This window comes from Pangasianodon hypophthalmus, chromosome 4 (genome assembly GCF_027358585.1).
Source record: "Pangasianodon hypophthalmus isolate fPanHyp1 chromosome 4, fPanHyp1.pri, whole genome shotgun sequence".
NCBI lineage: Eukaryota > Metazoa > Chordata > Actinopteri > Siluriformes > Pangasiidae > Pangasianodon > Pangasianodon hypophthalmus.
Genome location: NC_069713.1, coordinates 9,764,901 through 9,774,664, shown reverse-complemented (window position 1 = coordinate 9,774,664; position 9,764 = coordinate 9,764,901). Strand labels below are relative to the sequence as shown.

The following is a 9,764-nucleotide window of genomic DNA, read 5'->3' as shown; positions in this document are numbered from 1 at the left end:
ACCCCTCTCCTGATAGACCTTTTAACCATGAGATCCCATACATGGTTTGTAAGCTCTTTGTGGACCATGGCTTCAGCAATCAGATGAAACCAAGAACCTGTTAAGAAAATTCACCATAAACAGCTGATCTTTATTTGGGGTTAATCAGAATCACTTCATTGATGACAGGTGTATAATAATTACTTTTCAACATGAGTTTGAATGTGATTGGTTCATTCTGAGCACAGTCATATGCCCAATTGTATGAGTGTGCACTCTTGGTTGCTATATCATATTAAAGGTTGAAAAAAAATGTCATGATTTATGTTTTTTTTTTTTTATTCAATTTTAACAGGGGTGTGTAGACTTTTTATATCCATTGTATATTCAGCCATGTGGGGAGAAACTTTTTACATCACTACTATAATGCACATAATGCACACTATGAGTGGTGAAAACATTTTTGCTGCTTGTAGTGAATCTTAATAATGTATGTAACTATAATATAAGTAATGTATGAACTTCCATCTGCATTACCTCTCTCTCTCTCTCTCTCTCTCTCTCTCACACACACACACAAGTGTGATTGGTCTTTAGAAACACAGGAAGTCTTCAGGCTTTAACACAGACACTGCTCATTCAGTCAGTCAGTCATCAGTAGGACAGGATGGAGCTCCGTCCACTCCATGTGATGCTCTGTGAGTAAATGTTCTCTGTATGTCTTCATGGCAGTGAGGGGTGCTGAATTAAGTTTCTAATTAACAGCCTGAGAGTCCTGTGTCTGTGTGATTATTTCATTTGTCTGTAGTTCTGATTTGATGCTGAATTTAGAGTAAACAGTGAATTCTGCTTTTTGTGGTATGTTTAAATTCCACCCAATTTATTTTCTGAGTAAAATATTAAATAGTCACTGTATTAAATCTGCAATTGCATGCTGGTGTCTCACATATGTCCAGAACATTAAAGCTGAGTTCATGATTTTAACTGCAGTTATCTATTGGAAGTCAGTTTTTATTTAAGATTTTACATTTTATAGTTTATTCAATATTTTGGTGATATTTTCTGTACTCTAATGTTTGTAAAGTGTAGAATGTTGCTCTTGTAGATATACTATAAAACCTAGCGTCTGGCAGGAGACTGTGCCAAGCAGACAGGAAATCAATTGACTCAGTTTCTAAATATAAGATGTTTATATTCATAGAGACATGGCACTGTGTTCAATAACAGAACAGAATGGATGCTGCTTTGAATAAATCTATTTGAGATTTATATAGCATATACAGTGTGATAACTAACAATTCATTTTATACTACCACACTGTTGAATTCTCAGTTCTGATTGGTTAGAAGGTGTTGATTAATTTTCTCTAACAGCAGCTCTGACAGTAGTGTTTGTTGCAAGACAAAGTACAGGTTTATATTACTGTTGTCACACTTTATCATTGCTTTATAAAGTGTACAGGGACAAAATCATGTTATTTAACAGACAATTTCATAATGGTTGATATGGTGATGTTTTCTGTAAGAAGACGATTATTAACATTTATGGAACATTTATTTAACATTTATGGAATATTTATGGAGTCTCGAGTGTCAGTGCTTTGTAATGGTGAGTAATTTTTCCATCATGGGAAAGCCTTTATTCCACTAGATTTGGAAAGGAATGTAGATTAAGACAAAGTGTCCTTTGAGGTTTCTCAGTAACATGACAACATTTTTTGTCTCTATATTTTTTGTAACTTTAAGTGTGAAAACGGATGCTGGTGAAAAGGAAATGACTGTTTTTAGTTGCTACAACGCTAGTGACAACAAGAGCTAACTTGTGGTTTGTGTCTTGTGATTGTCACACAACATTAAACATGAACATAAATGGTAAAAAGTATGACATGTTCATTAATAATTTAAAACATTTTAATTGTTGGCAAATTGCTGTGGTATAAGAGGAATAAAACACTTCCGGATATGCTGTTATTGGAAAATAATCAACTTTGGAATGGTAAAAGTAAATCCACTTCACATTGAGCCACATCAGACCACCCCATTGTTGGATTGTTTTCTTACAACAGCAAGCCCCCCAAGCTTTATTGTATACTTCATCTGTCATTTCTTCTGTTTCTCTCCCTATTTTTAGTGCTGACGGGACTCATCCACTGCATACCAACAGGTGATTGCTGTTCTTGTTTATGTAAAACTCAGCCTGCTCATTTTAATAGATGATTAAGACAAGTGGCTCAAATTAGTAAAATCATATCTAATAATACATGTACTGTAAATTTGAGTGTATTCATCTTTCTACATTAACCTTTACTCAATGTTTAGATCAGCTTTACACATATAGATTCAGTGAGACCTTAGACTAAGAGCTTTTAATATAAATGCATGGTCTGGGTCAGTATTGGGCTGGGGGGCGGGGGGGGCGTGTGGTTGAAAGTGTGTGTAACAGAGGTTTGTGGGGAAGTATGCCTCCTGTGGTCAAAAGTGTACAAGATGTGTGTAGTTTTTATGGGGTGGGGATTATCTGCATATTTGCATAAGACTCGTGTAGATTACAGTACAGTAAATTAGCATCATGATAGGAACACCTCATTCCTTTTTAGAATGGACCATACCATTTGGCCTTAAAGAAAAAAATATATAGGAATTAGGACATATAGCATGTTTTAGTTATAAATCTATACTTGTTAAAAAGTCTTGAATATAAGAATATCATGAATACGTCAAGCAACTTGTCTGTTCCATCTTGAAAGTCTAATTAGACTTATTAATAGCCTGTTTAGAAGATGGTATGCCCCATCCTTGCTACCCACCTACATAATGAAGAAAGAAAGAAAGAAAGCTCTTAGCATGCTGTGAATTAACTTTTCCAACTTGGTCCTCACTGTGACCACCCCTCCCCAAACATCATGTCTGATACACTGTTAACAAAGCAGATAACATACTTGTCACACTCTTGTGGGTTAGGAGTGAAATGAGGAAATGGTAAGCAGGCCTGTTACGACTCAAAACGGCTGTTTATTTGTTCCTTTTTTCTTTTGAGCACTTTTTTTTCTTTTGAGTGTCAGGCAGCAGAGACATTTGCAGTTAGGTTTATTAAGATCAGGCAAACAATTCAAAACTTGAAGCAAGATCAAGGTCAAAAACAGGTGGAGATTCAGGCAATCAGCAAACAACATAAAGTAGGCAAAGACAGAACTCATGGAACCAGATAAAAAAAAAAGTCAAAACCAGAATAACTAGAACAGAGATAAAGGCATGGTAAGTCAGACAATCATACACTGAGTATTACTTCGCAGTGAGTGAGTGTTTTTGAGTTCTTTATATAGTAGTGGGTGTGAGACAAGTGTGCATGATTAGAAGTCTGGTGACTGTGAACATGACAATGGACGTGTGAGTTGGAAAGTGTAGTCGGTGGCAGCCAGGTTTGTAGACTGCAGTGTGTTCTGGAAATGGAGTCTGGTGCTGACATGACATACTATTCTAGCTATTCTAGCTCTCAATTCGAGGGGCTAATAGAGCCTGTATTATTCTCTACTTTATAGACCCTTGAAAAAGCGTGGTCCCCACCAGGTATTACCTAGCCTTGTGTCCCCACCAAGTAACAAAAACACTTGTGTGTATAATCTTGTGGGAAAATAACATGGAAAATCACTTTACCAGTCATTAGTCCAGATTCTTTTTAATATATTTTTTTTACATTTTACCAACTATCAGCTACTTGGGAGAGCACTGCTTTAAATGGTGATTTATTTATGTGACTGTGGATTTAGATTTAGTTGGCAAGAACAACTTTCAGATCTGAAACAATAGTCACAGAACTGATAATATTATCATTCATTTTTATTTCCTTTTTCCTATCTAACAATTCTATGTTTATCTCACAGTATGACTCCGATTAGACTGCTCAATACGAAAATGCAAAACCATATAGTTCGCAACCTGGTATGTGTAAGAATGTGGCAGTGGGACTAAATTTATGAAACAAATAAAACATAAGTACCTTTTTCATATTACCCACTTACATCGTTTGAAAGACATAAAATAACACTCACAAAATTATGAGCTCCTGCACAACACGGTACTTTCACTCCATGAGAGTTGAAATCTTTGAGTTGAGAGTTGAGAGTTGAAGATATTGCATAAGGTACTCATAAAACATTTGAACATGAAATGCACACATCATTACATTAGCAAAAAAATTTAAATAAATAAAAAATAACATTGCACTGCATGGCGTTGCATCATACCATTGTGGATATTACATTCGATATCATTCTCTCAATATGATACTTGTTTGACATAAAACATCAAAACATACATCCACAAGTGATACTTATCCAAAATATTGTCATGAAATATTATATTTACCACTGGATGACATGAAATACACCAAAACAATTCAGAGAGTGTGCTTCTCTCCTGCACTTCTCACTGAGCATCGAGTAGTGTGTGTGCGCGCACGTGCATAGTCTCTTTGCTCGTACCTCACATCGCCACTTACTGACACCTCAAGGTTAATTCAGGCAATAACAGCTTTTCTTGTCCTTATACTTAGCTGGAGCCATTCATCTGAACAGGAAATAAGTTTCACACAATGCAAGGAAAGAAGCAAAATAAAGGGACCATTACCACCCTGTTACATTTAGGAAGTTATTACTATTGTACCATTGCATTAAGTTAACGAATCGTTGTGTGTTTTCTGTGGAGTGTCTCCCTTTGATGAGATCAATGTTCATAAGTGTGGGGATTACAGATTCTAGTTTAATTGACAGTGCTTTACTTATCCTTTATATATTTAAATTTATTTATGATATGGGATGGTAGATGAAACATTGATTGGAGTCTTTATTTGGTTTTAAATTTAAAGTCAAATTTAAAATTAAATTAAAGTGGTTTTAAAACACCTTTGGGATGAATTAGAATGGTGATTGAGAGCCAGGCCCTCTCGTCCAATCAGGGACGGATTATGAGAAAGTGGGCCCCTGGGCACGGATGTACAAAAGGCCTCCCAGCATCCAAACGGTGAGGTTAAAAGACACTAAGTTTTTAAAATGCAGAGGTTTAAGGACATACAACATAGTCTGAACCCCTGCCCCAGTAAACAGTTTAAAAAAAAAAAAAAAACAACTCAAGAAAAAAAAAATGTTGAAGAGGGCCTCAGTATGTACTAGTCAACATTTCATACTAGAATTCTCTCCATAGTGTGCAACTATCACTGTACAGCACATGATCATCTATGTGCTGAAACTCTGCTTAAAATCAATGCCTGTCTGCTGCATTTGATGTAAGTCACACTTGTATCTAAAACAATTCAGAAACACGTCGGATGTGAGCAGTGGCATACACAGGAATTGCTTTCAGTGTGATGAATACCTATACAAAATAAAATCTTTTTTTTTTTTTGCATTATCATTTTAAGGCACAATCTACCTTCAAATGACTTTGCCATATTAATAATGTTGCCATAAATTACCTTTATGACCTTTCCAATTAAATGATTAAAATAACATCAATAATAGGAAAACATTATGCCTTTTCTTATAAATCCTGGAAACTTTCTTTTCCTACTGGATTAAACATACTGCAGGCTACTTCATCAGCTCTAACTTCGATATCTCTATGCTTATAGTGTAGCTATCTGGCTAGTAGCTTTCAGACAGAAACGGGGAAGACGCATGGTTTGAATTCGTTAATCCTATTTCTCACCATAGCAGCAGCCATTAAAAAAGGAATGCATTCATTAAAAAAAACCTTTAATCAGGATAATAAATAAGTTAAATATGTCATAAACAAACAAACAAACAAACAAATAAATAAATAAATATCATAGCTTTGGTTTACAAACCACCCCTAGCATTCTTGGCTTAGCTGTATATGGCCTAAAATAATGAACTGAAAATAAACTAAAAATAATCTATAAACAAACAAACAAACAAACAAACTGTATATGTCAACAGGATAGTACTGAGCTACAGGAACACTGTCCCCCTGTCCTCATGGATGGTTGTGCTGTAATTAAAACTAAATTAAAGTTTAAACAAAACATACTGTATGGCAGCGAGCCTCAAGTTCTTCATTATATAAATATATTTCATGGCAATCATAATTGTAAAAGATGCCTGCACCCTCAATCAAGACAGACTAAATCCATCCCTGAATCCCACTACCAAACTAGTGAGCCAAAATAGCTCAGCACGAGCTTCCCTTTCTTAAAAGATGATGATAATTAGCTTAACAATATTATACCTGCAATTACAGGGAGCAAACCCTGACTTGCACAAGGTGGGGCCCTATAAACTATTAAAAGAAAATTATTTGTTCCAGTGTAGGCCTAGCACTACATATTTAAAGGAGAAAAGGTATGCATAATATCTCACAGTACATAAGACTTCAATAGGCAGCACTCTCAGCACCTCTAATGGCCCACTCTACCCCGCAAAAATCAACTCTATGGTCAAGTGACAATGCAGTTGTATACTGGTCTGGAGGACCATGCTGTCTGAGTTAGGGCAGTGTTTCTCAACCAGAGGTCTGCTGACCCCTTGTGGTCCATGGCATAAATTACAGGGGGTCTGTGGGATTGTTTCTAAAAATATTGAAAATATGTATGTGGTATTTTTGTTAAATATTTCAAAGTAAGTGTAGTTTCAATACATTTTTAGGCCCATTAAATTTCAGAAAAGCCACAGCCACAGACTATGCTTAGTCATGAGCATTTACAACTCTCTCACTTACTTTGCTTGGTCATTCTGGAGTGTCCTCGATCAATGTTCAGCATGTCATTATTAGCGCAAGGTTTATAATGTTAAAATTCAGAGTGTACATCAAATTACGTGTAATGTTAGCAATAAAATGTGTGAACGTTTTTCTATTCACTCCAGGCTGCAAAAACTTCAATTTCAGGTTTAACATTAATGGGTAAAATGAAATGTTAAATGTGATAATGTCAATGTGTAATGTACAAAAATATCATTGTTAATATTACAGCAGTGTGAATATCAGGCAGTATATCAAATCTAATATTGAACAGAAAAATTATCAAATTTGACTCTTGTTGCTTTATGAAAATGTGTAATGTAGACTCCTTATATATTATTATACATTATATACATTATAATTATATTGCATATTAATGTATACATATTGTAGGGGGTTCATGAGGATCAGTCAGAATATGCTAGGGATCCATAGCTGAAAAAAGGTTGAGAATCACTGAGTTAGGGGGCTCTAGACAAATCATCCACAGAGCTACGACTACCTCATGTTGAAGGTGTAATGATGGTTTATTTTCTTGTGACATCTTCAAAGTTATTGTGTAGGCTATTTCTTCAGTTTCTGGATCTATGACTCTGGGTATGTAATAAGAGCAACTTTTCATGGAGGTTCTGACATTGGGGCCTGAGTCCTTGAGCTCCTGGTCCTGTGCCCATTAGGCCCGATCAGTAATCCGTCCTTACGTTCAATACCTCGATCTCATAAATCAACGATCTCGATTCTCCTTTGATTCAGTGGGCACAAATTAATGCCCATGGTTTTTTGGATGCTGGGATATGAGGTGGGCAAGGACATAAGGAGGGGATGGTGAAGCATGGGGTAACATAATTAAGGTAAGATTACATTTGGGAAGGGGGCAGACATATGCTGGTAAATGCGCATATACTATGAGCATACATTTACAAACCCTTTTGTCACTGGAGAAAGTGTACTACATATATGTTGACACACCATAATAGTGTGTTTTGGTTCATAGGTAGGACTATAGAACTGTGTGACGTTATAACTTATAAGCATATAAAGTTTATTCCTTTTATTCAAGGAAAAAAGCTTTTTATGTATTAAGCTATTTTTTTTTCCCCACAAATAATACACATACACACACACACACACACACAAACACACACACACACACACATATATATATATATATATATATATATATATATATATACATACATATGTAATAAATATTGAATGTAAATGCTAAATTAAGCCCAAAGTTCACAGAATTACTGGGTGATAGTCTCTAATGAAGGAGAGACGGAGTACTACTGTATAGCACACATTGGAAACTTCAACTCAGAGTTCAGGGGTCCAGCCACAATTACATTGGGAGGCATGTCATGTTTTCTACTTTTGCACTACATGATTAAAGTTATGAGGACTGTGAAGAAATTTTGATGTTAAGATATACTGCATATATGTTCAAATAAACTGCATATGTTTATGTTTTTGTTATCTTTGTACAGTGTTACTAAAACCTGAGGCGAATGGCTCACAGTCATCAAAACCTTCACAGGACAATGATGCTGTTAATCAGACTACAGCAGGTTAGTGTGTATTTAACACATGTTGTCTATTCCATTACCAATTAAAAGTGTGGACATGTAGACATGTATTTTGTCTTTGTGACAGAGGACTCAGCTTAATGGTGAATCACTTAATTACCCCACATACACAAAAATGTCCACCTTCAAATATAGGCACACTCAGAATGAACGATCAGCTGGATTCCATACACATATCTCAAAATCACATCTAACCTGACATATAAAATGCATATCAAACATGCATACACAACCAAGGGCTTTTACTTAACTTACCTTTCTTGTTGTTGTATGTCATTGGGTTTTGTTATATTATCTTGTGAGGCTGCAAGCTGACTATATAGCCCAGAGGGTTGATCGAATGTACCAAATTGTATGCTTTTATTCTGTGAATAAACGGTTATTAAGGTGGGTTTGTAAATTTCTCTGATAATCACACAGTATGTTAGAAGCTCTAATGCTGTCAGTGAGCTCAACTCATAAACACTGGCTACATGGCCTAAAGGCAAAATAACTTATCATAATAAAAGGTTTTCTCTGCGTAACTTGATGCAATAGAGCTCTTTTTGAGTTTTAAAATATTTCTCAGAATGTAGTATAGCATTTTACCAATGATATGTATGTCAAATGGCAGCATGAGATTGTCTTAATTTTGATGGATTAAAAAGCATTATTCTACTTCCTTTTGTTTTGGTACAGTAATACCAAAGGATATTTGCAGCTTAGCATGGAAAAAGTCACTCTCTTGTGTAAAGAGATTTACTATTTACTTATAATAAACCACACAACTGACAGGTCTATGCCTGAATCTGCACTGAACTCCACTTCCCACAATGCATCTCTGCCTACAAACATGGACACCTTGAACTACTTAAGCATGTTCCACACGCACTGACACCGCAAAGTATTTGTTCAGTGCTGACTTTTCACCTGACGTCTCAAGCCTTACATTCATGTTTGTTATTTCTGGTTTTGATCCTAGCAAGCGCTAGTTTTGACCTTCTTTCTTGTTTCTGGATTTTTGCCTTGAACTTAGATGCTCTGTTTGCATGTCGTCTGACCCCCTGCCTGTGATTTGCTATTGCCAGTTGTTTTAATTTGACACACTCTCTGTAATTATCACAGTCTCTGCCGACTGACAACAACATGACGACAAAACGAATCAAATATTTGTCTCTTCTAATTGTAGGGCTTTGCCTGGCTCGGCTTCACTTATTACTACAGAAAATTTTGATAGTGATAGTAACAGTGTGTGTCTCTCTCTATGTGATTCCATGCTGAACATATAAATGTAACCGACTCAATATTGTTGTTTTTATTTTCATATGATTGTTCATAAAATGTTTTAATGTATTGCAATGTGTTTCATGCACACTTTAAAACTGGAATTTTGTATGTGATTGTATTCTTGACATGTTTTAAATTAACCAATAACATGTTTCAGTTTGGGTTAACTAGAATGTAA

At 35.5% G+C, this 9,764-nt stretch overlaps 1 long non-coding RNA gene across 1 annotated transcript; it reads left to right on the top strand.

The window, feature by feature from the left end:
• Positions 1 to 631: 631 nt before the first annotated feature.
• On the top strand, positions 632 to 8,381 carry LOC128318091 (uncharacterized). The gene is made up of 3 exons (XR_008301581.1): positions 632 to 677; positions 2,110 to 2,142; positions 8,222 to 8,381. It is a non-coding gene; the product is annotated as an uncharacterized LOC128318091 (long non-coding RNA).
• The last annotated feature ends 1,383 nt before the right edge of the window (positions 8,382 to 9,764 follow it).